This window comes from Papio anubis, chromosome 4 (assembly GCF_008728515.1).
Source record: "Papio anubis isolate 15944 chromosome 4, Panubis1.0, whole genome shotgun sequence".
Classification (NCBI taxonomy): Eukaryota; Metazoa; Chordata; class Mammalia; order Primates; family Cercopithecidae; genus Papio; species Papio anubis.
In genome coordinates this window covers 11,015,865-11,042,854 of record NC_044979.1, presented here as the reverse complement: position 1 = coordinate 11,042,854, position 26,990 = coordinate 11,015,865, and the positions used below count along the sequence as shown (strand labels likewise).

Genomic DNA, 26,990 nt, shown 5'->3' with positions numbered 1-26,990 from the left:
ATTTACCTTGCCCTTTAAAACCTTCATTTTATATAACCTATTGATTGTGAATCCAATTAGTCTTACATATTAAGCTTTTATTACTTTTAGTATAGCACTTTTACATGCCATTGGGAAACTCATCACCATGTAAAATGCATGTCATTCCTGACTTTCAAACAAGAGGTATTCCAGAAGATCACTGCTAAGTCAATGTTTCAAATTTGAGTATATATGTTCATCCTATAAATAATCTATATTCATCCTATAAATGATATGATTTTATATATATATATATATATTCATCCTATAAATAATCATCCTACAAACAATTATTGAATTCCTGGGGTAACAGCAAAGCAAAATAATTAGAACTTTTTTTAATGATATACCTAGCAGTAATAATGTAAGTGAGAAAATAATGAACAAAATAATATAGCTAAAATAGTAGTCCTGCTCTCTGCTCCTCCTGTTCGAGAGTCAGCCGCATTTTCTCTTGCATCGCCAGCGCATCTCTGAGACACCATGGGGAAGGTGAAGGTCGGAGTCAACGGATTTGGTCGTATTGGGCGCCTGGTCACCAGGGCTGCTTTTAACTCTGGTAAAGTGGATATTGTTGCCATCAATGATCCTTTCATTGATCTCAACTACATGGTTTACATGTTCCAGTATGATTCCACCCATGGCAAGTTCCATGGCACCGTGAAGGCTGAGAACGGGAAGCTCGTCATCAATGGAAGCCCCATCACCATCTTCCAGGAGCGAGATCCCTCCAAAATCAAGTGGGGCGATGCTGGCGCTGAGTACGTCGTGGAGTCCACTGGCGTCTTCACCACCACGGAGAAGGCTGGGGCTCATTTGCAGGGGGGAGCCAAAAGGGTCATCATCTCTGCCCCCTCTGCTGACGCCCCCATGTTCGTCATGGGTGTGAACCATGAGAAGTATGACAACAGCCTCAAGATCGTCAGCAACGCCTCCTGCGCCACCAACTGCTTAGCACCCCTGGCCAAGGTCATCCATGACAACTTTGGTATCGTGGAAGGACTCATGACCACAGTCCACGCCATCACTGCCACCCAGAAGACTGTGGATGGCCCCTCCGGGAAACTGTGGCGTGATGGCCGCGGGGCTCTCCAGAACATCATCCCTGCCTCTACTGGCGCTGCCAAGGCTGTGGGCAAGGTCATCCCTGAGCTGAACGGAAAGCTCACTGGCATGGCCTTCCATGTCCCCACTGCCAACGTGTCAGTGGTGGACCTGACCTGCCGTCTGGAAAAACCTGCCAAGTACGATGACATCAAGAAAGTGGTGAAGCAGGCGTCGGAGGGCCCCCTCAAGGGCATCCTGGGCTACACTGAGCACCAGGTGGTCTCCTCCGACTTCAACAGTGACACCCACTCTTCCACCTTCGACGCTGGGGCTGGCATTGCCCTCAACGACCACTTTGTCAAGCTCATTTCCTGGTATGACAACGAATTTGGCTACAGCAACAGGGTGGTGGACCTTATGGCCCACATGGCCTCCAAGGAGTAAGACCCCTGGACCACCAGCCCCAGTGAGAGCACAAGAGGAAGAGAGAGGCCCTCACTGCTGGGGAGTCCCTGCCACACTCAGTCCCCCACCACACTGAATCTCCCCTCACAGTTTCCATGTAGACCCCTTGAAGAGGGGAGGGGCCTAGGGAGCCCCACCTTGTCGTGTACCATCAATAAAATCCCCTGTGCTCAGCCAAAAAATAAATAAATAAATAAAATAAAATAAAATAAAATAAAATAGTAGTCCTACATTTTAGGGACAAGGTTAGAAAGAAGAGAGTATCAGGGATTGCAGGGAAAGAGTAGTTCCTCATATACACTGTGATAACTCAAATAGTCTGCAGTCAGGAAACAATTGGTAATCCATTAATTAGAGAGTATGATGCCCTTTTATGAAGTGCTAGTATAGACACAATAGCAATATTAATTTGCTTCCATAATAAATTAGCACAAGCTTAGTGACTTAAAACAACCCAAACTTATTATCTCACACAATTCTATAGGTCATACGTCTGAGTTGATTCCACTGGTTTCTCTGTTCTGGGTGTTAGGAAGATGATGTCAAGATGATGAACAGCTGGGCTTTGGAAAGAATCTGCTTCCAGTCTCATTCAGTTTGTTGGCAGAATCCAGTTCCATGTGACCGTAGGACTGAAATTCCTATTTCCTTGCTGGCTGTCAACAGGGAACCAGACTCTAGTTCTTGCATGTGGGTCCTGACATGTCAGAGCCAACAAACATGGAATCCTTCTCAAGCTTGGAATCTCTTTGACTTTCTCTTCTTCCACATCCTCCTTTTTCTTCCAGCCAGAGAAAATTCTCTGCTTTTAAGGGTTCATATGATTCAATATGTCCCACCCACACAATCGTCTCTCTATTTTAAGGTCTGTAACCACAATGATGTCTGCGAAGTCCATTTTGCCACCATGGAATACAACATATTCACATATTCCAGGGATCCAGGTGTGGACATTTTTAAAGGGCCATTGTGCTGCTTATCACAAATATAACACGCTTTGAGTTGTTCTTCAAGAGTTCAATCCATGAATAGCTTGTATGCACAAAAGCACTTGTACAAAAGATGCCCACGAGGGCTCGCAGGCTGCCTCTGTCCACAATCAAGTGATGCCCACTGGCCTCACAGTTGAGAGCTCACCAGTACTCTCTTTCAGCAGTTCTTAATCCTATTTCCAAAGATACACCCCAGATATCATTTCCTTGTGTTTACATATTCTCAGACTCTGGCTGCTGTGTTAATAAGTGGTGTTGTGGTTATTGCTTAATATACAGTGAAAGGGTTAAAGTGATTTTATGTAAAAATGCAACGATCTGGTTCACTAACATTGTCTCAAGCAACAGCATAAGCAGTAGTTTCTTATATTACTTTAACAGAATTTCCAACCCACGCAAGAGAAGTTCATCTCCTCCATTTTCTTTAGAGTAGAGAGTGTCTTTAGCATCTCAAGGTTTCTGTGGCTCACCAGGATCCCTGCCTTGGAGTGTGTCCAGTACACAGGTGTTACTGAGCTGGAGGGCTTGGGAGAGGGGGACATTCTGAGGATGGGGGATGGAGAAAGAATGTTACCAAGGTGAACTGAAAGGTGGGAAAGAAGGGTATGTATGGGAAGGTCTGTGATTGCTGTTTGGAATTGATTGTTTTAATTATTAATTTTTTCATGGACTCTGATATAATGAAAAAATGACCGAACATATTAATCATGGAAATGTAGGGTAAAAAAGAGAATTTGAGATTGGAATTATTCTGGAAACCTGGGTCTTGAGCTAGAATTTTAAAAATAATGGAGATGGTTAGCCTACAGTTCAGTTTCTGCTTGGGAACTCTTTATACCACTTGACCCAGCCATCCCATCACTGGGTACACACCCAAAGGATTATAAATCATGCTGCTATAAAGACACATGCACATGTATGTTTATTGTGACGCTATTCACAATAGCAAAGACTTGGAACCAACCCAAATGTCCATCAATGACAGACTGGATTAAGAAAATGTGGCACATATACACCATGGAATACTATGCGGCCATAAAAAACGATGAGTTCATGTCCTTTTTAGGGACATGGATGCAGCTGGAAACCATCATTCTTGGCAAAGTATCGCAAGAACAGAAAACCAAACACCGCATGTTCTCACTCATAGGTGGGAATTAAACAGTGAGAACACTTGGACACAGGAGGCAGAACATCACACACTGGGGCCTGTCATAGGGTCGGGGATGGGGGAGGGATAGCATTAGGAGATACACCTAATGACAAGTTAATGGGTGCAGTACACCAACATGACACATATATACATATGTAACAAACCTGCACGTTGTGCACATGTACCCTAGAACTTAAAGTATAATAATAAATAAATAAGTGAAAAAAAATCCTCTGAAAATCATTAAGGTACCAACTACTAGCTCTGAAAATTGATAATTAAAGGGTAAAAAAAAACTAAATATTTTTTCTGACTTTAAAAGAAGCTGTATTTTTCAGTAATCAAAATAATCACTTGATGATGAAAAGCCCTTTTTATAGAAATATTGCAGTTGGTTAATGTATAAAAATGATAAAAGTCACCATTTTGCAATGTTAATAAAATAACTGATCAAAGCAATGTTCATCAGTGATTAAATCCATTGGATAAAATACTGAAAAAGAACTAGACAATAGAGGGACCAGGTTTTCATTATAACTAGAATTTGGAACACTGGAACTTATTTTTTTTTTCTCTTAAGATAATGTAACATAAAGCAGGCTGCACCATCTATGAAGCATTTCTGTCAAAAGCTGAACCTAAATCTAATTGAGCCTTTATCACTAACTTCCAGCCACCAGGAAATAGAGAGGGCAGGAAGCAGTTAAATGACACCACAATGAAACAAACAGAGAAATCCAGAAGGAAGGACATTTTAATAGGACTACTGACACAGTTTCTGCCAAAAGTTAATGGCATGGGAAAAAAGAAGAGGGGAAGTAGGAGGAGCACGGCTGTAAATTTAAAAAAGAAAGAAAGAAAAATGACTTTGGAGATTTACCAAATACAGTATTTGAATCTTAATTCGAGCGTATCAACAGAAAAAGACATTTTTGAAACCATTAGAAAAATTTTAGTATGCACTAGACATGATTCCAAGACATTATGGTTAATATGTAGGTGAGATAATATCACTGTTATTTTGTGAGAAAATGTTTGCGCATGGATGGATACTGAAGTATTTTAGGTATGATGTTACATGTTGCTGGGATTTGTTTTAAAAATTTTTAGCAAAGACAACATATACGATGCATTGTATATTGCTCAGTTGATGGGTGCACCAGGATCTCACAAATCACCACTAAAGAACTCATTCATATAACCAAATACCACCTGTACCCCAAGAACTTATGACAAAATTTTAAAAATAGCAAAGAAAAAAATTAATCAGATGTGGCTTATTTTTGCTGGAAAATTAATGAATCTAAATGATGAGTTTATGGGGATTCATTATATCATCTTTTCTGTATTTTATATCAGAATAAAATTGTTATATCATCTTTTCTATAACAATTGGTAGTTATAGAATTTTTCATTAATTCTTTTTTTAAAAATCAGTTATTCCCGCATGACTGTATGTCTTAAAACCATTGTTTTCCACAAAGAGGAATAATATTACTGTGTGCTTGCTCTGTGATGGTATGAGTAGGCATCCCTATTTCATCAAGTATTGTCCTCTTAAATTGCTTGGTTTCTTATCAAGGTGGTCTAATTTCTTTGAGGCTCTGTATCTCAGTCCTATGTTCATTGATAAAGTTCCTTTCTCTTTGAAATTACCATTAATAGACAGTCTTCAATCAAGAAGATGTTAGTTCTGCTCATATAATTTATATGAAATTTTACCCTACTCCCTAAGTTGCAGAAGCTAATAGTGTACTAACAAGGGAGCAGGAGCAGTAATTGATCATATTTGCTTTCCCTTAGAGAGAAATGCAGCCATCAGTCTTAGAAGACTGATGTAATGAATGCCAAGTGATGGATGCCCTGTGCACTCATGATTGCTAGATCTCCCATGGGTGTCCTGAAAGGAAGGACGTGGTCTGTTGGGAGATGCAGACAGCAGAATTATTTGGAAATAGGTGGAGCCACTGTCAGTGAGAGATGTTTCCCCTATCTCTATTTTTAAAAATGCAATTCTATCTTAATCCCTTCCCTTTTTCCTCAAAAATTTAACAATGCTAATTCTAAGCTTGTGTGCACTTTTCCCAGTGGTTAATTAGAATCCTTTTCTTTATTAAGTTTTATTTTGCAGCCTTAAAAAATAAAAAGCAATTAACAAAATGGCTTAAAGGCTAAATTAGAGCAAATCTAATTTTCTTAGGAGACTCTGCATTTTATTTATTGTTATAATTCTTACTTCAGAGACGAGGAAGGAAGAGAAGGTAGCTTGATAGTAAAATAATATCCTTCAAGGTAAATTCCATAAATGTTAAGTCAAGCAGAACTTCTATTTTTGTAGCATTCTGGAGACATTGAATCCAGTTTCTTGATGTTTCTTGCTGCATTTCTCACTCTGTTCTACAGAGCAATTTGGTTTACAGGTAATTTAAGCTTGGGATAAAGCTCTGGTTATTTCAGTTTCTGGATAAAAGAAAGAGTAATTCAACTTAAAGGTCACCATAGAATTTTAAGCATAGAGGTGAGAAAGCAAGGAAAAGCATAAACCTCGTTAGTGGTATAATGGGAAAAGAATTGTCTCAGATAGATGGTTCTAGCTCTTGAAGTTTTGCTGTAAGCTGTACCAGCACTAGAAAAAAGGTACGATGGGAAACGCAGGCCTTTAGTTTTGTCCACCTTCCTGATGGTGCCTTTTTCACTTCAGCTTTTCAACAACGTTGCTGAAAAGGTCTACCAGTCAGTGCCCATTATATATACCTTTATCTTCCTTTCTCCAACCCCATCTAAGTAATGAATTCTGTATTCCAGATCTTGATTCTCATTTTAAAAATTCATTTCCTTTTATTTAAATGTTACTTACATTGTTATTATTTTATACCTTAGGTTATTTTATTTAATTATAGTGCTTTTATAGAAATGTAATTTTTACATCATAAAATGCAGACTCTAAGCACACAGTTTGATAAATTTTGACAAATGCATACACCTGTGTATCCCACACTCATCAAGATAAGAGAAAATATTCATCAACCTAGAAAATTCTGTCACGCCAATTCCTAGGTCATCAGTGCCTTTCAGTTCAAAGGAGAATGTAGATCTAATTTCTATTAACAGATTCATTTCACCTGTTCTGTAATTTTATAGAAATAGAGTAATACAGATTATACTCTTCAAGGTCTGACTTTTTGCATCAGAAAAATATTTTAGAGTTTAGTCCATGTTGAATGGTATTTCATTAAATAACACACCTCAACTTATTCACCTATTTTTCAGTTTGTGGCCATTTGGGATGTTTCTAGCTTTGAAATATTGTGAATAAAGCTGCTATAACATTTTTGTGTGCATCTTTTTATATACCTATGTTTTTAAAAAATTCTCCCTAGGACTGGAATTGCTAGGTTGTAAGGCAGGTATATGTTTAAATTTATAAGAATCTGATGATTTTCGCCGGGCGCGGTGGCTCAAGCCTGTAATCCCAGCACTTTGGGAGGCCGAGACGGGCGGATCACTAGGTCAGGAGATCGAGAGCATCCTGGCTAACACGATGAAACCCCGTCTCTACTAAAAAATACAAAAAAAAAAAAAAAAAAAAAAAAGAATCTGATGATTTTCTAAAGGAGTTATACCAATTTACATGTCCACCAGCAAAATGATGTAGTTCCAGTTGCTTTTCCCTTATCATATTTGGTACAGCAGTCAGAGTTTTAATTTTAATTTGGTCCATTCCAGTGGGTGTACGGTGATCTGTCATTGTGGTTTTAATTTGTATTTCCCTGATGATTAATGATTCTGGGCACTGTTTTATTTGCTTATTGGTTATTGCATGTCTTTTGTTGTTTAATGTCTGTTCAATTTGTTGTTTAATGTCTGTTTAATGTGTCTGTTTTTTAGTTGCTGCTTTATTATTGAGTTATATAAGTACTTTATTCTGAATCTAAGTCCTTTGAGATATATATTTGAATCATAAATTTTATGCCAGTCTATGATTTTATGATCTGCCTATTTATTTTCTTAGTGGTAATATGCTAAAGAAGAGAAGTCTTTAATTTTGATTAAGTTCAATTTAAATTTATTTTCTTTGTGGTTAGCACTTTCTCTGTATTATCTAAAAAAGCTTTGCCTCCCCAAGTTCATAAAAAATATTCTACTATGTTTTCTTCCAAAAGTTTCGTAATTTTAGCTTTTAGAGTTTTTACTCATCAATTTCAAATTAATTTGTGTATATGGTGTGAGGCAAGGATCAATTTATTCCTGTTAGATTATTCAGTCATTTCAAAAATATTTGTGAAAAAACTTAAAATGACTTTCCTTATTGAATTCCCTAGGAACCTTTGTTAAAGATGAATTGACCATATAACTGTGGGTTATTTCTACATTATCTTTTCTGTCCCATTGATTTATTTGTCTATGTTTATGGCTGTGTTGCAGTACCTTCATTTCTGAGTTTTATGGTAAGCTCTTTAGGTGCTAATGTGGAAATATCTTTAAAAGAGTGTTGAATGGAAAAAAAGTACAGATTAATATGTCTAGCTTATTACTATTTGTCTAAAAAAAGAGAGAGAAAATAACATATGTTCATGTATGCTTGACTTTGCATTAAAAATCTTGGAAGGACACAAATGATACTACAGGCATAGTTACCTATGGCAGGTAGCAGTATATAGTTACTGGGCAGATTTGTGACAGGAATATGAACAGGAATAGGAATTTTTATTACATTTTTAAACAACATGACTATATTAATTATAAAAAAAATTTTTAAAGAGTAAGTGATAAAGAAAATGTATTATTTCTCAGAGTAGATAAAACTTTGAGGGGGCAATTCATTGGAATAATATTTTCTAGGTCCAATTAGATATTTTTTAGGCCTTGAAATTTTAATATCTGGTTTACTTGACAAATGTTTATTGAGTGCCTATTATGTATCAAGCAATGTTTCTGGCCTTGGTAATATAGAAGGCAACAAGACCGACATGTTCCTCGTCCCCATGGTGTGTACATTCCAGTGGAGGGAAAACAATAAATCATAAACAAATAAAAAAGATATTTTCAGAATGTGATAAGTGCTATGGATAACATAAACATGACAGAAAGAGGCAAGAGGAATGTGAAATGGCAGTCCTGGAGAAGCTCTTTCAGTGTGGTAACTTAGGAGCTGAGATTGGAATGCCAGGAAAGATTCAGAGGTGTGAAGAATGTGGGTGTTGGGGAGGAACCTGCCAAGGAAAAGGCCCTGAAAAAGGAAACGGCTGAGGAGAAACAGGAAGGAAGGCAAGGTGGAAGAGCATGGTGAATGTGGTGCAGAATAAAATTGTGGAGACAGGCAGGGGCTAAATCAAGCTGAACTTTAGGGAAATGATGAGGTATTTGGGTTTTATTTTATGTGAAATAAAAAGCTACTAAAGGTTATTGGAAGTAACTGAAAGAGTAAAACAATCTGATCAAGATTAAAAAACAAAAAGCATTCATTTTGTTGGGGGAAGAAAACTGATTATGAAGGGGTTGGCAGTGAGAAAGGAAGAAAATCAGAAGTTATATCACATAAGCCAAGAAACATTTCTTCTTTTTTAAAAAAAAGAAGAAATGTCCCCCAAATGTTCCAACTGAGGACAGAGAACTGTCCATTAGATTTAGTCCCATGGAAGTCTTCTATGGTTTGACAAGACCAATTTCTATGGAGTGGTGGGTACAGAAGATGGACTAGAATATGATGGAAAGTGGCTGAACTCTTTATTTTGTACTCACCTCCCCACTTCACTCCCAATACATGAAAGTGAATGAGAAATAAAGAAATGAAGGCCGGGTGCGGTGGCTCACACCTGTAATCCCAGCACTTTGGGAGGCCGAGGCGGGTGGATCACAAGGTCAGGAGATTGAGACCATCCTGGCTAACACGGTGAAACCCCGTCTCTACTGAAAATACAAAAAATTAGCCGGGCGCGGTGCCAGGCACCTGTAGTCCCAGCTACTCGGGAGGCTGAGGCAGGAGAATGGCGGGAACCTGGGAGGCGGAGCTTGCAGTGAGCCGAGATCGCGCCGCTGCACTCCAGCCTGGGCGACAGAGCGAGACTCGGTCTCAAAAATAAAAAAAAAAAAAAGAAAGAAATGAAGAAAGAAGATTTAGATGACTCTTTCAAGTGCTCTATATAAGAGTAGATAAATGGAACTGTTGTGTATGTCCAGGTGGGCATATCTGGGTGTTGCTTTAGCAAATACATATCAAAAATTCTTACATGAAAAGCTTCTTTATAACAAGATGTTCTCACTTTTTAAGTGATGAAATCCCATGAATAAATCCAAAAAGAGTCTATTTTATATAAAATCCCACCCTGTTGGAAGTATTGCAAGTTTCCACTGAAATTTTTAATCTGACTTCTAGATATATTTTTGGAGTGTTGTCTATTTTATCAGCCTGCCAGATTATGTCAACATGTTCGTATATAACAACAGTTTATCTCGTGTTCCTTTATCCACCCTATTTACCCACATCAGCTGTGTTAACTGTCCTTGACTGATTCCACTGCATCATTGATACTGCCGTAGGGAACTGTGCCCTGATCATTCATACTGCCCCACTAATATGATCCCAAGTGGATGTTTCAAAGTTGGATGCTGATGATTATCATTGCGATGCATACGACATCGCTGAGACACTTTCAGTCAAAAATATGGCTGTCATTTAAGGTGTGAGCTTTTTGCCTTGTTACCTAGGAAAACAATGATATGTAAATTTCTTATTATAACTTTTACTACTCTACTCTTATTTGCTATTTGTCAACTCTGCAAGAAACAAGAGTTGGTACAGAAAATATATTTTAGCAGAAGGAAACCTTGTCTTCTACAGTAGGTACTAGCTTCTTGAGCTGATTCTGGATAATAAAGCTTGCTTTGCAATAATCCGAAGCTTTCCAAACCATATATTCAACTGCCTTTACTGACGCCATCTGCTGATATGCAAAATTGTGTTTAACTATATGGAAAATTGTGAATCCTTTTCTTCCAGGTCTACACATTCCACTTGCTTTTCCCTTCTACCTTGAATTCATGTGCATTCCCCCAGTTTTCTGCCTTTGTAATGGAGGCTTCAGATCTGCAGCCACAGTTGCAGGAAACCCAATTGTAATCAGCAGCTGCCCTGCTGCTAAAAACTATTAGTGCCAATGTTGTTAATGACCGACCCAGTTGAATGTGCTGATTTAAGAGGTAGACTTATTTCTTGTCACTCCCTAGGGCCTTGTTCTTAAATGAGATTTCTACGTTGTTTACTCCTCTAGCATAAGGAGTATTAACCACTACCATCACACTTCATATATCAGCACATTGAATTGAAATAATGCGGAGGTTAAAACATATCACTACCTTTGAGGTATGAAGCCATACACGCTGAAAAAACTTGGCACCCACCCCTAATTTTTGCCTAAAGAAGTTGTATACCACCGCAATTTGCTCTGAAGTTATACATATTATTTTCTTCTAGGGATTATAGGATGAGAGTTAGATTTCTTTTCGGAACTAAACACATTAGCAGTAACCTGCAAAAATCAATACCAATTACTTGCAAGCAAGGGCTAAAAAAAAAAAATTACTGAAGCTACGGAATGTGCCCATAGGTGAATGGCTTAAAACAAAGAAAATACTGCCATAGCTGGTACTCTCACAAAATAGGAGCAAAAGTAGTAGAGTTCTCTTTTATTTATTTTGACATTTTGGTATTAATTTGTAAAATCCAACAATTGTTATATTTAAAAAGAAAAATAAATATAGCAGCAAATAACTCAATGTAAGAAGGCTATTTTACTGTCTCCCTGGCATGAGTAAGGTTTGCGTTGTCTTTCTAGCAGACATCAAGGCATTCAGAAGGTGTATGGGGATGGCTTATCTGTATAAACCAGTAAACCTTTTATTGAATACCCAGACATTCTTCATGCCAATATTATGTGTTTAGTGTCTCGAGATTCTATTTAGCAGAAATTCACTTTGAGGGGCTTGGTGAAGCCTTCAGAGGTTTAACTGTGTACTCTCTCCTCTATTCAAAAGGCTGAAATAATACTTTTCCAATTTCTGGAATTCTTAAGCTTGCATTCCAGATTAAACTATCACAGAGAGTAGAATTTCTTCCTTCCTTGTTGTCTTCCAGTAGTAAAGATGGGGCACATATCTGTAAGATGTGGACCCGGAAACTCTACTCTCAAGTCTGGCTGTGATGAAGAGGTCTTGAGAAGCTAGTAAGCCTTGCTACCTCATTCAAGTCTATGGTAGAGTTGTGTATGAATGTATGGAGAGGTGGGGGAAAGTTCAAATACTACAGAATTTCACCATATTCTTACAGGGCTTTGATAAGCCCTGCTTACCAAACAGTTTAGGCCATATGGAAATGGTACCTATCATTAAATCTCATGTCAGAAAGAACGAGTTTTGGCATGTCTGTATCACCAATATGAGGATCAAAAAAGGTAACTGTGGATCTTCTTGGACAGTCATTTTCCTGGACTTCAGTTTGGTCCTCCCTAGTCATAAAATGATATGATTCTTAATACTTGAAAAAATTGTCCCAAAACACAGTATCACCCAAATAAAGCCTCTTTTACCAGCTTCCTTTTTGTTTTTTATTGCAGAGCCTCAAATCAATATTTAAGGAGTAAGAGAAGTGAATGGTGGTCACACAATGCCTGAAAAGGAAAGCTCTGAGTAGTTGTCTGGGGGACACTAGAAACAAAAGAAGTGTGTCACGTGATACCATAATGGCATCCAGCACTTTCCATATAGGGAAGGCAGACAGGGAGAAGGAAATTTTGCTTAATGAGAATTGAGGAAGTATTGGATTCAAGTAATGGAAAGGAAATTAATTTTACAGTATTCCGAGGTACTGGTAAATTTACTTACTACGGATTGTGCTGAAGGTAAAATTCTGCTTAAATAGAGTCTAAGATTTTTATGTACCAAATATTTACCTAATTTTTAAAGCATTAAAAATGTTAGGATTCAATAGTTACAGTTACTTTCATCCTTTGAAACAAAAATAATTCTTGTTTCAATTATGTATGTTGAGCTGTTAAAAGAAAATTGAAAGAGGCAAACAATATGTACATATTTGTCTCTATGGGTTTGTGCAGTTTATAGATATCCTGAGCAGTACTTCTGGCGAGCATTCTTACTAGCACCAGATTGGTCGTTAATGGAGTATTGACCCAACAATTTATTGAGGCAAGCCCTTCTGCTCTACTCAGACTTGATGTGTTTTACATTATAATTGCATCTAATACTATATTTCACAACTTCAATTAATATAGTTGGGTAGAACTTGAAGAAAGTTTATAACAAAGCCATAAATAGAATAATTCATTATTGTAAAAGTGTACTTTGAGAGGAGAAACTAGGATTGTTGTTCCTCAGAAAGAACACACTGATGTATGATAATAGTATTCTCCAATAAAATTGAAAATAAACATCTAAAGAGACATAAGATTTCTGTTGAAGATAGAAACCCTGCACTCGCTATCTGCAAACACTGGAATAATATCTTTCACAAAATTTTTACAATCCAGATAAAAAGAGAAGATACATATGCAGCAAATCAAGAGAAGAGATGAAATAGAGAAGAAATGAGAGAAGAGATGACAACCACTAAACAAGGGGTGGAGAGAGAGAAGTGCTCTGAGAGTTGGTGGGCAGCAGAGATCTCTCTGTACTGAGGAGGCTAAGAAAGGTTTTTCAAAAAGATGATATGGGGGGTGGGTGTTGAAGATAGAAGGTAGGATGTAAAATATAAGAAAAAAGGCAAAAGGTTTTGCATGAAACCTTAAGGTGGCCATTCTCACTTCGGTTCCTTGGTTTTTGTAGAGGGATAGTAGGTAGTAAAGTAGGGCGAGAACTTTGAGGGTTGATTGAGGGTAGTAATTTACATCAGGCTAAGGAGTTGTAGGCATTCTCCTATAAGCCAGGCAATAGAAGGCCATCAAAAGTTTACAAGCTGGGATATAATATGAGTTTTATAAACAGCAATATGCCAGTCATGTGAAGGATGGGTTTAGAGAAAGACTGAAGCCAAGAACACTAAGAAAATGTCTTAACAGTGATAGGGAAAAATTAATTGGATATTTTGGCTGAGCTCCTTAATAGAAATAATAAAAGGAACACAAAAGGAAAACACAAAACCTAGTTCAATGCATACTTAAAATTTGTAAGTGATAGTATAATCCTATAATTTTTTCCAAATTAAGAATCTATAATTCTGATTCTATAACTGGAACTATCCCAGAATTCTATGTCCTATTTGACATTAGTTTGACTTAAAGATTGGCTTATGACTCAATCAATCAATTTGATGGTGACCAAGAATTTCCTTTCAATTTACAGTTTAATATTGGCCAGAGAATGGAAAGTAAAAAGTCATAGCATGCTATATATATGATCCATAGACTTATCAAATTCAAATTTAATGGGGACTCTAAAACAGCCATTTGGCATTTATACCCCAGGTTTTTTCTAATATTTTATCAGAGATTTCAGTGAGACTTCAAACTCAATTCACTGACTGATACAAACAGCAAGCTACTTCAACAAATAGAGAACTCTGGGATGAATAAAAAGGGCTTGGAATTTTTTTGAAGTGAAAAAACCTGTGTAAAAAAATCCATTTCTAATAGTCACAGGACAAAAGTGGACAGAATTTCCCATAACAGTAAAATTTAATGAATTCACTTGGTTCTTTTAACCATCATTATGGTCTCATCAAGAAATAAGAAAGAATATCATTAAGTGGATATCCCCTTTAAATAAAAGCTGATTTTTTGTGTGTGTGTGAGAAAGAGTCTTGCTCTGTCGCCCAAGCTGGAGTGCAGTGGCGTGATCTCGGCTCACTGCAAACTCCGCCTCCTGGGTTCACGCCATTCTCCTGCCTCAGCCTCCCGAGTAGCTGGGACTACAGGTGCCTGCCACCAGGCCCAGCTAATTTTTTGTATTTTTAGTAGAGACGGGGTTTCACTATACACAGGATAAAAGCTGAATACATTTTAAGGGCTGAAATCCCTGCTAGTAATAACTTTAGTAATTACTCTCTGTTGATGAAAAATATCCTAGGCCAAAAATTTTCTCTGTTTGCCCCAGGCAGATGGAGTAAGGGCTCTGAGTCAACCTGACTTCCCTATGCATGGTGTCAAGCACTCTGTGGCTTCGTGGCCTTGCAATCCAGTTAATCCCTAGGAACCAAATTTACCCAAGTGGTTGTGTAAGTTTTACATAGTAAATGTAAAGTGCTTAGCATAGCACATAAAAAGTACTCAGAACAATTTGTTGAGTAAATGAATATTTTTCTGTAAATAGTGTAGGCCAGAAGATCTACTAAACAAATTAGATTGTAAAACTCGTCAGGGGATATCCTCTGTGTATTTGGTGGAGGAAAGAGGAAAGAGATTGGTAAAATGATTGAAATATGTTACTTACCTTTAGGATTTTTTTCTTGCCAAGCTTTGGGTTTTGAGCTTGGGGCTCTTAGAGTCACAGGAAGAAGAAATAGATAGCTCCTGTGATGCTGGCTATATTCTTATAGAGCCCAAAAAGGTGGGAAGGAGATGATTTAGAAAGTATGAGAAGGTAGAATGCTGGGGAGGTTTCTGACCAGTTGTTTTCCAGGCCAAAGCAAGTAACGCAGTGACTTCTTACATTAAACCCATCATTTATTTAATCAAAGATAAAGCATATTTCCATTATTTCTATAATAATAGAAATTCTACAAGAAAGGAGAGAAACCTTTAAGTTTTCCTTAAAGAAAGTCATTCGTCCTATTCCCATGATTTCTGATGTGAGCTACATTACTGTCAAAACAGGCAAGCCTTTAGGATACAGAACAGAGAAAAGGAATTCGTTTAAAACATGATTTTCTATGTAGATCATCAAGGAATGAGGAAAGAAACTAGGGGGAAAAAAGGGGAAGAAATGGGTGAGTGTAGTGTACTTATTTCAGATATGAAGATGTGCTTCCAGGTACAGCATTAGATGTACAAATTCATTCTAGAGCTTTGCTCACTGGTACTTACTAGCTCTGGAACTACAATCACTTCAGAACCAGAGCATTGAAGCCCAAGGTTAATACAGATTTTAGGCAGCAGACAAAATTGGATCCAATCCAGATTTCCTTGTTTTCTAGCTGGAAGGGGCTTGGGCATTTCATTTAGTATCACTGAGTTTCAATTTATTCACATGTAAAATGACCCTCATGGAGATGGTATAAAGAATCATAGATTATCATATTCTTCCATTCTATGACATAGGCACACTTCACATTTTAATTGGGATGATTCTTAAAATCAATGGCCCATCTTTTGTGGAAGTGCCACATAAAATGATGGGGCATCAAACAATAAATTGTCTCTTAATTTGATAAAATACATGAAGGTAATAAAGGCAAAGTGCATCTGACAACATCTGGCGTCTAATAAGCACAAGCAAATTGTTTTGGGGTGATGCTCAGTGCTGTTGCTTTTACACCATGCTACACCACTCAGAGAAGCATCTCTTTCTTCATAAATGTTCACTGATACTCCAGCTCAAGTGAATGCAGTCTAGTGCATATTTTGTGAAAGAGCAATTAAAGTCTTAAACGTCCTAGTTTCTCTAATCATCTAAAATATCATACTTTTAATATAAAAATAATAATAATACATTAAAAATGAAGTGATACATCTTTGGAATATTTATCACCTTCAAAGGATTTGCAATTCTCCCACATAATAATAGCAGTTCATGAGTACAAAGAGTCTGTACTGCACATAGCACTCTGCTAGGCACGAGTTTTCCTTGTTTGTTCTAAGTTTGGTATGACCTAATTTCACCACCAAGAAACATCACCATATGGCAAGTTCCCCATTTCCCCTAAAATAATTTATTGAGCCTTTAGTGTGTCCAAGTGACTGAACTCTTTATGCTGAATTTTTCTCAAGATTTCTTCAGGACATCAGAACATACTGCAGCTTTTTTTTCAGGTGGCCCTCTACCAACTGGATATGAAATTGGATCAGCTGGAGGCAAGAACAGATGGGGTTGAACAGCAGATGGAAAGATCCTGTTTAGGATATGCAGAATCACTCTGGCAAAATCAATCATGCCACAGGAGTTAGTTTCAGTTGGGTGAAAGAAAATGAACTCAAGTAGACAACTGAGTTACTGGGAAATTAATATGAGCTCACACTTTAGAAAGTCTTGATTAAGTGTCAATAAGACAGATGAGCTAATGATGTTGAATTAAAAGTCTTAAATGTCATGTTTGTCAATGATCATAATAGCTCTCCATATTTAGTGCTTGCTCTGTGCCAGGCATTTCATGTACATATCTCATTCAATCCTCACAAAAAAACCCTGTGAGACAGGCATTTTTCCAGTATCACAAACGCTGAAATGGAAGTGTTAAGTGAATTAATCAAGGTCATAGGACACTAGGTAACAGAACCAGCATTGGAACTTGTCTGGCTAGCTGGAAAACCCACACAAATAATGAACACTCTACTGTACTACTTTCCAGTGTTAAATGATGTGTATACAAGAACAATTGGAGGAGCATACGGTCAATTTTCACATATCCTAAGGTCCTTTCCACAATAACAATTAGAACTGGCCTGTGATGGTCAGAGTGACCACTGGGCATCTTCCTGAATCCTTGTGGGGAATACAGAGCAGCTAGGGTGGCCACATGGTCCCCAGCAAAGCAGAGGTCACAAGTGTCACATACAGGCTCTGGTGAATCCCACGGAGTCCCTGTAGAAATCTTACATCTGCTTACCGCGAGAAGGTCTCCCAGAATCCTGGAGCTGCCTTGTTCCAGAAGTGGATCTGCATAGCAACCTTAGGCCAAAAGTGTCTCAGGCACCCATTCTAGTCCAAACGTGCTATGATGGACTTTGTTTCCATGGGGCATTCATACAGGTGTGAATCTGAGATTGTGAGTGACGTGGAGTACACACTGTCTCAGTCCATTTGGGTTGCTATTTTAAAAAAAACAAAAACAAAAACAAAAAAAACATAAATTAGGTGGCTTATAAACAACAGGAATTCATTTCTCACAGCTCTGGAGACTGGGAAGTCCAAGATATGCCAAGGCACTGGCAGATCTGGTATCTGGCGATGGGAAGTTTTCTGTTCATAGATGACTCTTTCTGGCTGTGAATTTTCCTAGCAGAGGAGAAAATGTACTCTCTGGGGCCTCTTACTAATACCATAGGTGAAGGCTCTGCATCTCATGACCTACATCCCCACAAAAGGCCCCACTTCCTAACATCACTTTGGGTGTTAAGATTTCAGCATATTAATTTTGTGGGGGTCACATAAACATTCAGTCCACTACATCTACTTTCTTCAAAACTGGAGGCAAGCTGTAAAGAAGGGAAAATCTTTTCAACCCAAGTATTTGCCCTGCTTTAACTTTGGAGCAAGAGCAGGAAACAGAAGGAACTTATCATTCATTGATTGCCTACTATTTGCCAAGTATGGAAAGACCATATAATTGGTTGGAGGGAAAATAAGATAAAAGTCTGAGCAACAGATGGAAACACATCTGGCAGGTGACATGCTTTGTATGCATTACTTTATTCCTTATAACATTCTCGTGTATTAGCAAGTTCCTGCTGACTGCTAGGCTACTTTTTCTTCTCAGCCACATGTTCAAGAAGCAGGTACTGGTTATGAACAAGCACGGTAAAAACCCATTTTCTAAGAAACAGAAGAGATGGCAAGTGTATCCTCTCAAAGAAGTCAATTTCGTTTTCTGCCTTATTTTTCTCAAACGAAACTAGATTTTACCAATTCCATTACCATAGCCTTGCTATCTACACATAGATATCACAGAAATCTTAATCTTTGAGTTTTCAAGTTAGAGGAATTCTTATTAAGTATGAGAGTTAATAATCTCCTGAGACGCAAATATGCCTGGTAATGTGAAAACAATAAATGTTTGTTGGGTCCAAACAAGAATTAAAGCTGCATATGTTATGCCTTAAAGACATTAAATTAATCATAATTTATAGTGATTAGTTACATTAAAACAATAGCATTATGAATACATAAGATACAAGTTTCAGTTTAAGGAAAAAACCATATTTTAATAATCCCCAAGTACGCCTGTATTCTGAGACACTAAAAATAACTATATGCTACTAACTATAACTTGAAAACGCATACACTCTTCCTGAAGACCCAGAAATGAACAGAGCAGAACTAAAAATTGAATAAATTTTGTGATACACGATTTTTTTATTGTAATATTTCTGAAATTGGGATGTATCTTAGAATCTGTGACATCTTATAGTTGCCTTCAGCCAGGTGGCAGTTGTGATGTCACAAGCAATGCTTGCATGTAGGAGAACAACGTGTAAGACACATGTCAGCATCTTGCAAGAAAACCTCAGAGACAATTACAGACCACTCTTATTATTCCTAGGAACTACTTGTTTTGAAAGAGGATGGGTGAGACAGTGTATTATATATGTTTAACATACAGGAAGCAAAAGTAAAAAAAGAAGTCTAGTTCTATGTCATTGCCAAATGACTTCAGAGTCTCGCACCACAGCATTTTAGTTGCTTAACAGATTTAAATGTTATATTGCGCTTGCTTGGGCAGCACATATGCTAACACTGGAACAATGCAGGGAAGATTAGCAAGGCCCCTGGGCAAGAATGGCACATAAATTCATAAAGATTCCATATTTTTTTAACACAAAGGATAAATGCTTCAGGGGATGGATACCCAATTATCCATGATGTGATTTTTACACATTGCATGTCTGCACCAATGTGTAATGTATACCCCATGAATATATACACCTACAATGTACCCACAAAATTCAAACTACAGTTAACATTTTTTAAGGAAATATGACCTCACCTTATCTCTTGATGGCATAGAAATTTATATTTTAAAACTATTTATTAATATATTTCAATATATTGTTTTTATATTTTTTAATAAATGTATTATAATTTATATATAAACATAAAGTATACATTTAATTATGTTAACTGTGTAAGTTAATTATATACATTTATTATATATCCATTATCTATAATATTTATACATAATATATTTAATATATATTATTTATACAGAATTATATATAATCAGGCTTAATAACTCTGAGTCAAAAACATGATTCAAAGAGTCATATTCTACATGAAAGGAAGTTTCAGAAATATCTCACCCAATTTATTTTGCTTATATTTTATTTTTTATGTGTATGCAATAAATAATTTAAAAATCCATAATTAAAGTCAAAAGAGTTTTTTCAGCAAGCATAAAATTTTGCAGTGATTAAAATTTACCGAGTCCGTTTATTTGGTGGTAGTTTTCTTAGGTTTTTTTTTTTTTTTTTCATGAAACAATGATAACTGCTGGCATCATAGATACAACAAAATAGGGTATAAAAATGTGCGGGAACATGAGCAGATAGTATACACATCTACAGAGGCAGGAAACAATAGAAATTAGCGCCAGCCCGGAAGTTAGGATAGAGATTGATTCCAGGCTTGGTTCCATAACTAAGGAGCCGAGTGATCTTGAGCAAGTCACTTAATCTCTCTGAGCTTCATCCATAAAATAAGGAGCTGTGATAGATGATTTCCGGGCTCCAGAGAGCAGTGATGTAAGCAATCAGAAAAATAGAACCTTTCCTCAACGCTCCAAGGAAGAAGGGATCTGATGTGGGTCACTATGTGCTTATGAGAGTGACGGAAAGGAGTCGCTGAGGTTGAGGCAGGCCGATCACTGCTGGCCTCAGCTTCTCCAATGGCTACCGAGGGATTAGACATTGACTCCAGGCAGGTCAGAAATTCAAGGAAACTTCCCCACAGGTCACAGCAGCCTCCGGTATCTATTGGTGAACTTCTAAAGGCTACTAAAAACCCTTTAGGTTCCAAACTCTGCATGTCAGCAGGCCACTGCCCCAACACACACTTCTGTGCCATCCAAATCTCCCACAGGGGCTTCTTACTGATCGCATCCAAATCAAAGCTCTGTTTGGCAAGGGGTTCTGGGAAATGTAGTTCCTACACTGCCAGTTCCTGTGCTGTAGAAGAGATCACAGAATAAGGTGGGAATGGGGCTGAGTGTCGCAGACAGATACCTGGTACACCAGCTGGGGAGCGAGGGACTATGATGGCAACGCAGGTGAACAAGAGGGAGGGGACGGCATGAAGACACATTCAGAAGTCATGGAGAGGAAGGTACACAATCTGAAAGATGCCTCAAAGGAAGAATTGAAAGATTAGATATGGGTTACTTTTTCTTTCCACACTAGTGAGTCAATATAATCTATAAATCAAGTCTCTTTAGCTCCTCTACTGACTATCATGTTCTTTTTCCCTAGCTCTTCTGTAACAGGGAACAATACACCCTTTTTCTTGTAGTGCAAGAATAATGATTTGCCGGCAGAAGCTCCGTGAATCAGACTTTGCACTTAACAAGTTATATTGTTTGGGAACCCAGCTAAATTTTTCCATAACTGCTTTAAAAGTGATTTCCATTTAAAGCTAGGTGGAACAAATTCCTGCTGCTGGCTAAATCTTCTTTTTCTTTTCCTATGAACAGGATCTCATAAAAAGGACTATTGCTCTTTTGTACTTTTCTGCGATGCATTTTGTGTTGGGGGTCTATCTATGGAGGAGGCCATCTAAAAATAAACCGAGTGCTGTAAAAATACCCTCGTAATTCTACTAGAATTCAACTTTTTAATAGCTGTCTTTCTTCTCCCTTTATGCCTCCTTTTCAATTATTTCTTTCCCTTTGGTACCCTGCCAGACTAATGTTTCTGGCTCTTTCATAGACACCTACATTGACTAAATGGATCTCCTACCTTTGAGAACCTCATTAAACTCTGGGTTTGGTGGCTACATGAACTCAAACCCCAGACGTATGGAGAAAGAATCACTTTCAACAGAAAACCTAACATCACTAGTGCTTACAATGCTGATTATTTTTTGTCATAAATAAATACGATGGGCATCATTTATGTCCATTTTGAGTCTGTATCTATGTTATATCACACTTTGCCTAATAATAATGCTGCTGTCAAGTTAATAAGGGTTTTAGCTTTTATAAATAGCATTCAGTTCATTTGAGTTTATCTTAAACTGTACAGAGGTGCTTGTTTTATTATAATTCAACTGAATCAGAAACATACTTTCTCTCTACTTGCTCACACTGGCTTCTAACCAACTCACGTTTCTTTAATGACAAGTGCTAAATAAACTTCACCTGGGGACTAATCCGCCAATAAGTATAAGAAAAGAATTGCCCCAGCTGCCAAAGTATCATTGTTTCATCTCCAATGAAACATTCCTCTATAAAACCGTTTCTCTCTATGCAAGGATTTGGAGTAGGAATCCAGCTACATAGGTCAGGGAAGGCCCCACCACCACCATCCCCACTGACTCAGAAAAGGAATAAAATATTTTAAAGCAGGAGGACCAGAGGCCAAAACTTCAGCATGGTCAAGAAAAAGTGAGCAGAGCCATGAAGCGAGTCATGAAGTTGTAGATTCATAGAAAACATGTAAAGGGTATAATACATGTAAAGGTCAAGTGTCACTCCTCGTTTTAAGGTGAAGAAATGAGGTTCGCAGGAGTTAAGTGTCACACAGCAGATAGTGGCCAAGATAGTGGCCAAGCCAGGCTGAGTCCCACGTCCAAATCAGTGTACTGCTTGTTTCTCTGTGCACCTGCCATCTTTAGTGGTGGTGAATGGATGAGGAGTATTGAGGTGAATACCCTAAGAAATAACACAGCAATAACGCTCAAGTATAATCTAGTAATAATGATTTGAAATCAACATTATTGTAGTGACTTCAGTTGTGTCCCCCAAAAAGATATGTCCAAGTTCTAACCCCTGGTACCTGTGAATATGAATATGACCTTACTTGGAAACAGGGTTTGTGCAGATGTAATGCAGTTAAGGATCTGCAGATTAAGATCATCCTGGACTTAGAAATCTACTCTAAATCCACTGACCGGAGTCCTCATAAGAGAAAGGAGAGAGAGCTTTGACACACAGAGAAGCAGCTCATGTGAAGACCCCTGTGAAGAGGGAGGAAGAGATTGAAGCTCCGTGGCCACAAGACCAAGAATGCCAGGAGCCACGAGAAGCTGAAAGAGGCAAACAAAACCTCCTCTCCTGGAGCTGCGGAAGGAGTGCAGTCCTGCCAAGGCCTCTGGTGTGGATTTCTGGCCTCCAGAGCTGTGAGCGAGTACATTCTGTGGTTTTAAGCCGTGAAGTTTGTGGTCATTTGTTACAGCAGCTTTAGGAAACTAATACAACTATGAAAATACCCAATCTAAAAAGCAATCCAGGAAGAAATTTTTGTTGTCCCAGTAGTTTGTTGTTGTCATTGTTGATTTTAACAAAATATAGCTCAAACAACAGTACTTTGAACTTTTCAGTTAGGAATAATTACACACATAACAGCTCCCCTAAATGTTTTTTAGCCTAAAGACCCTGTCAACACTTAATATTATATAAAAGGCTCTGTCCACCTCCCCAGCCCAGTGTCCTCCCAGCCTTCCCCTTCCCCCATATTCCAGCCACACCAGTCTTCTCTTTGGTTCCAGAACATGCTAGGACCCTTCTCACCTCAGGTTTCTATGTGCTCCTCCTCTGGCTGGCACACTCATCCCCCACCCTGCACCACCTCCCCAGTCAAAATCAGCTCCACAGTACAACTCTATGGGAAGCCCTCCTGCCCCCTTATAATAGACCAGCCCCACACATACACTTTCTTTGTAAACTTTCCTAACACCGTTTCCCTCTTCTTCACAGTCATGATCACTGTAATTTTTTCATTTATAATATTTCTGCATTGTCTGTCTTTCCCACTGGACTGTCACTCTCTCAGAGCAGACACAGGACATTTTGCTCATCATGACATTTCAGGGGTAGCATGATGCCTGGCATATAGCAGGCACTCATAAATATTTGGAAAATAAGTGAATGATAGTATTTAGCCTTGGATGGGGCTCTTGTCTGTTATTCACACAGCTGTTCTGTTTCCAACATGTAAAATTGAAATTGTAGAAAAATCTGTACATAGTCATAATTCGAAAATTAACTTATTTTACTAATGTCTTAATTTTTCTCCTCTGAATTTCTAAATGAATTCATGAAAGTTTTGCTCTGTCCCAAAGGCATTTCATAAATAAGTAAGCATAGCTAAAAGGGACTCAAACCTGTTACATTTCACCATGCCATCAGCATTCATGGATAGGTGAATTTGCCATAATCAGTATTATTCATTTGTATAATCAATAAGCATGTTAGGTACTGTATTAGTCCATTTTCATGCTGCTAATAAAGACATACCCAAGACTGGGCAATTACAAAAGAAAGAGGTTTAATGGACTCACAGTTCCATGTTACTGGGGAGGCCCCACAATTGTGGCAGAAGGTAAAAGGCATGTCTCATATGGTGGCAGACAAGAGAAGAGAGCTTGTGCAGGGAAACTCCCCTTTATAAAACCATCAGGACTCTTAAGACTTATTCACTATCGCAAGAGACTAGCACAGGAAAGACCCGCCTCCCTGATTCAATTACCTCCCACTGGGTCCCTCCCACAACACATAGGAATTGTGGGAGCTACAATTCAAGTTGAGAGTTGGGTGGGGACATAGCCAAACAATATCATTCCACCCCGATCCCTCCCAAATCTCTTGTCCTCTCATTTCAAAACCAATTATGCCTTCCCAACAGTCCCACAAAGTCTTCACTCATTTCAGCATTAACTCAAAAATCCACAGTCCAAAGTCTCATCTGAGACAAGGCAAGTCCTTTCTGCCTATCAGCCAGTAAAACCAAAAGCAAGTTAGTTACACCCTAGATACAATGGAGGTGCAGGCATTAGATAAACGCACTCATTCCAAATGGGAGAAATTGGCCAAAATGAAGAAGCTAAAGGCCCTATGCAAGTCCAAAATCCAGCAGGGCAGTCAAATCTTAAAGCTCCAAAAAGATCTCCTTTGAGTCCAGGTCTCACATCCAGGTCACGCTGATGCAAGAGGTTGGCTCCCACAGCCTTGGGCAGCTCCACCCCTGTGGCTTTGCAGGGTACACCCTCCCTCCTGACTGCTTTCATGGACTGGCGTTGGGTGTCTACAGCTCTTCTAGGTGCATGATGCAATCTGTCAGTGGATCAACTTTTCTGGGGTCTGGAGGATGGTGGTGTTCTTCTCACAGCTCCACTAGGCAGCACCCTAGTGGGGACTCCCTGTGGGGGGCCACCCCACATTTCCCTTTAGCATTGCCCTAGCAGAGGTTCTCCATGAGCACCCCACCCCTGTGGCAAACTTCTGCCTGGACATCCAGGCATTTCTGTACATCTTCTGAAATCTAGGTGGAGGGTCTCAAACCTCTGTTATTAACTTCTGTACACCTTCAGGCTCAATATCATGTGGAAGCTGCCAGGGCTTGGGGCTTGCACCCTCTGAAGCCATGGCCCAAGATGTATCTTGGTCCCTTTCAGTCACACCTAGAGCATCTGGGATGCAAGACACCAATTCCTTAGACTGCATACAGCACAGGGACTCTGGGCCCAGCCCATAAAACCGTTTTTCCCTCCTAGGCCTCTGGGCCTGTGATTGGAGGGACTGCCACAAAAGTCTCTGACACGTCCTGGAGACATTTTCCCTATAGTCTTGGTGAATACACTTGGCTCCTCGTTACTTATCCAAATCTCTGCAGCTGGCTTGAATATCTCCTCAGAAAATGGGATTTTTCTTTTCTATCACATTGTCAGGCTGCAAATTTTCCAAACTTTTATGTTCTGATTCTCTTTTTAAACAGAATGCCTTTGAGAGCACCCAAGTCACTTCTTGAATGTTTTGCTGCTTAGATATTTCTTCTGCCAGATACCCTAAATCATCTCTCTCCAGTTCAAAGTTCCACAAATCTCTATGGCAGGGCAAAATGCTGTCAATCTCTTTGCTAAAGCATAAAAAGAATCACCTTTGCTCCAGTTCCCAACAAGTTTCTCATTGCATCTGAGACCACCTCTGCCTGGATTTCATTGTCCATATCATTATCAGCATTTTGATCAAAGCCATTCAACAAGTCTCTAGGGAGTTCCAAACTTTCCCACATTTTCCTGTCTTCTTCTGAGCCCTCCAAACTATTCCCACCTCTGCCTGTCACCGAGTTCCAAAGCTGCTTCCACATTTTTCGGTATCTTTTCAGTAGGCCCCACTCTACTTGTACCAAAATCTGTATTAGTCAGGTTTCTCTAGAGGGACAGAACTAATAGGATAGACATATATAAAAAGGGGGGTTTATTAAGAGTATTGACTCACACAATCACAAGGTGAGGTCCCACAATAGGCTGTCTGCAAGCTGAGGACCAAGGAAGCAAGTCCAAGTCCCAAAGCTAAAGAACTTTGGGTCCAGTGTTCAAGGGCAGGAAGTAGCCAGCACAAGAGGAAAACATAGACCAAAAGACTAAACCAGTCTAGTCTTTCCATGTTCTTCTGCCTGTTTTTATTTTGGCCACACTGGCAGGTGATTAGATTGTATCCACCCAGATTGAGGGTGAGGCTGCCTTTCCCAGTCCACTGACTCAAATGTTAATCTCCTTTGGCAACACCCTCACGGACACACCCAGGAACAATACTTCGCATCCTTCAATCCAATCAAGTAGACGCTCAGTATTAAACATCACAGGTACCTAACAGATTCCAAAGATTGTATTTTAAAATATGCTTTAATCTACAGAAGAGAAAAAGAAAATAACAAGAACAGTAACGAGAGGTAAATCACAGTGAGGCTGGGTGGCGGTAAAGGAACATTTCTAGAGGCAGTCCTCTTAAGATGAGTCTTAAAGGGTAGGAGAATGTAAGTAAAGAAAGCCATCAAGGCTGTTTTAGGACAGGGTTTCTCAGTTTTGACATTTTTCACAGAATAATTCTTTGTTGTCGGGGGCTGTCCTATGTCTTTTAGGATCTTAACAGCATCCCTGGCCTCTGTCCATGAGGTGCCAGTGTGACAACCAAAATGTCTCCTCCAGATTTCTCAATGAACTGAAAATAGAACTACAGTTTGATACAGCAGTCCTACTACTGGGTATCTACTCAGAAGAAAAGAAATCATTATATAAAAAGGATGCCTGCACTTGTATGCTTATTGCTGCACTATTCACAGTAGCAAAGATATGGAATCAACCTGTGTCTAATGGATGGTTGGATAAAGACAATGTGGTGTATATACATGTGTATGTGTGTATGTGTATATGTGTGTGTGTGTTTGTGTGTGTACCATGTATATATATGTATACACACACACATATATACCATGGAATAC

At 38.6% G+C, this 26,990-nt stretch overlaps 1 protein-coding gene, 1 non-coding gene and 1 pseudogene across 3 annotated transcripts in view; all 3 read left to right on the top strand.

The window, feature by feature from the left end:
• Positions 1 to 26,990, top strand: part of CNTNAP2 (contactin associated protein 2) — a 2,167,939-nt gene that overhangs the window by 1,569,907 nt on the left and 571,042 nt on the right. The window lies entirely within an intron of this gene.
• Positions 416 to 1,715, top strand: LOC101025358 (annotated as a pseudogene). Its single transcript, XR_645530.4, has one exon. The product of XR_645530.4 is annotated as a glyceraldehyde-3-phosphate dehydrogenase pseudogene (transcript).
• Positions 19,267 to 19,374, top strand: LOC116274704. The gene has a single exon (XR_004183487.1). It is a non-coding gene; the product is annotated as a U6 spliceosomal RNA (small nuclear RNA).